We start from the raw sequence: 2,934 nt of genomic DNA on the forward strand, positions 1-2,934 counted from the left end.
AATACAATCTTCTTTGCAATTTGGTTCATCAGGAAAATATGCTTTATCTATTGTGTGTGAGTTTACAAATCCAAACCCATTCTCCCAGTGGGGGGGGGGGCAAGGATTTATCTTAGTAGGAGAAGCAAGGCACTAGTGTTAAGACCAATGGGGAGAAGTTACAGAGAGGCAGATGTTATCCAAATCAGATGTTATCCCAATGCCAGAGGGGTTTTTTTTTTTTTTAGGCAAGAAACAAATTTATTAAGATAGGACCCTTGTGAGAGATGCAAGCAGGCAGGCATGGAAGCTCTGCCCAGAGGGGTCTTTCTAAGTAAGAGGTGCTGTTGTCCAGCAGTGGAAAGGACCCTCTAAGGAAGTAGTAGGTAAGCAGCCACTGAAAAGTTTCCAAGCAGAGATGGGTCATGGGCCTGGAAATTTTTTTTAGTTTAAATGCATTTTATTTTTAGATAACCTGCATGACATGTTTTTTCTTTCACTTCAAAAGCAAGACCTCTACTGCAAAAAACAAACAAACAAACAAAAAACCATAACCAAAAAAACCCCAAAACAATGTCAAAATAACGAGATCAAAATGGCATCAGTCCCATTTGTCTAAGTCCTGGTGTTTTAGGGATGAAAGGCAGTGGCCAGCCAGTTATGACAACAGAAGATAGAGCCAAAGTAACAGCCAAATTTGTTAACATTTTTCCATTTCTAAGCCATCCTTAAAGAAAATCATATCTGGGCTCATACCATCCTCATGGTAGTCCAGCAAAGCAACCATGATATCTGGATTCATATTTTCACCAATAAAGAACAGATAGGTTTTTTTTTTTTTTTTTAATTAGCTCGGATGTGCTTGATGTGTTCAGCAGCCCCTGTCATAAAAGGTTTTACTCTTTCTGTTCTCTGTTCTTCAAGTTTCCTTTTGATTGACTTCATGTAATCTTTGATGTACATCTTGTAGACTTCTTTGGTGAAGCTGGTTTCCTGCAGGTGATGGTTCAGGACAATAGCAACACCAGTGATTACTTTGCTTTCAGGTACCTTCACCTTTGGGACCTTCAGGGGAGGCATTTCCACTAATGAGCAAGTCATCAATGTTACCCTCTGTCCTACTGACCATCTTCCCCTCCTCCTCCCGACACAGCCTGTCCTCCATCTCCCAGATCTTGTAGATGTCAGAGAACATCTCATCGTGTCTGCTGAGGTCCCAGTAGACGATCATGATGGCAGCTGGAGGGAGATGAAGGTGGTGCTAGCTGAACAGGAGCCTGGAGCTCAGAGGGATGAAAAGCAGTGGCCAGCCAGTTATGACAACAGATGAGGGGGTGCGGTGCAGCTGGAGTGGTACTTGGGGGGGAGCAGGGAGTGGATGGAAAAGCGTGCCTTGGGACGTTGACAGTGGATTCCACTTTGCGAGTGCTAGACCCAGAGCAAATTCATGGTCATGATGAAAGAAACAGGTGAAAGGCAGCTCTCCCCCATTATCAGCAATAATAGTCAACATCATCCTTGCTGTGTACCACGCCCTCTTCCCAAAGCTTTAACGTATCATTCAGTTCTTAGAGTGACCCATATTATCATCACTCCACTTTCCAGATAAGGAAATAGAAGCACAGAGAAATTAATTAAATGGACCCCATGTCTCACAGCTGCTAAGAAGCAGTGCTGGATTTTTGAACGCAGACTGTCAGAGATAGGGCTGGAGCTGGCTATCGTGGTGCCCTCCCTGCCCTTCCTGCCTGTTCCCCCTTCCTGTGCAATGCCATTCCTGTGTTCCCTGCTCTGATCCAGGAGGGCTTTTGTCCAGGGGAAGAGGACTGGTGGTGAGTGGTCAGGACACCTGGACTCTGGTCTACACTCTGCCACTCTCCAGGTGACCTTGGGAGGGCCACGGACCTTATAAGTTGTTTCACATGCTAATACATTATTTCTGAGTCTGCCATGGAGGCCATCATTTTTAACTTGTCTTTTACTAAAAATCAGGGATGTTGTGCCCCATCATGTAAAGGTCTCACTTTGCTGCCAGTAGAAATGGATTATAGTAAAAATAGAACAAAGCAAACAGCCACCCTCACCCCCCAAACCAACCTCAAACCTACTGGAAAGTGCCTCTGTCTCCCTTGGGTTTACTATTCTAGCAGGTGGGGTCCTTTCCTCCCCGGGCCCTGGACCCTGTAGACAGTGTGTCTTTCTCTAGATCAGGGAATGCCTATCAAGGGGTACTTCATGGCTCCCTGCATCGACATTATAATAACAATAGTATTTTATTGGACTTCTCTTACTCACTGTGTATTTATAACCTCACAAAAACATGGGTAGATTGTACCCAGATGCTGCCTGGTTTCCAGTTTAAATGGCCGTGTGACTATTGATGTGACTTCAGCTGTGAATCATTTCTGGGTTCCCTCCTGCTACAGTGGGGTGATGAGGAACCTTCAGGGTCTCCCAGAGGATCTCTGCTCTCATATGCCCCCTCCCCACACAGAGGGGGCAGGAGGGGCTCCCGATATGGATCCATGTGACCACTGAGAGCTTTATCTTATCATAGCCCAGGGTAGGGGAGGTAAGTGGCACATCATTCTCTCAAGGATGCTTTTTAAATCATGAGAGGATCCCACAGGGAAATTGGGTCTTGGGAAGAATCTCACCCATCACCTCCATTTCATCTTCAGAAGAGACCTGCTTTATCTGAGAGTCAAATGCTTGGTGCTTTCCATCTGCGACATTTACCAGAGTGACCTGAGGATCTTATGCACTTTGGTGTCTGTAGCTGGCAAGAGAGAGGACAGCACTGATCTGCTGTCCTAGGAATTTTTCCAAGTGGCCTAGCAGGACTGGAACAGTTCAGAAGAAGTAGCCTGTTTACTCAACCATTCCATGATTGATTAAATACCTACTAAGTGGAGATACATAGATTAATATATGTAGTTATCTATCCACCTACCT

The 2,934-nt window shown here is 45.1% G+C and overlaps 1 pseudogene; it reads right to left on the bottom strand.

Moving 5' to 3' along the window:
* Positions 1–670: 670 nt before the first annotated feature.
* On the bottom strand, positions 671–1,210 carry LOC125131793 (translationally-controlled tumor protein-like; annotated as a pseudogene).
* Between the last annotated feature and the right edge of the window lie 1,724 nt (positions 1,211–2,934).

Source organism: Phacochoerus africanus, chromosome 7 (assembly GCF_016906955.1).
Source record: "Phacochoerus africanus isolate WHEZ1 chromosome 7, ROS_Pafr_v1, whole genome shotgun sequence".
NCBI classification, from domain to species: Eukaryota; Metazoa; Chordata; class Mammalia; order Artiodactyla; family Suidae; genus Phacochoerus; species Phacochoerus africanus.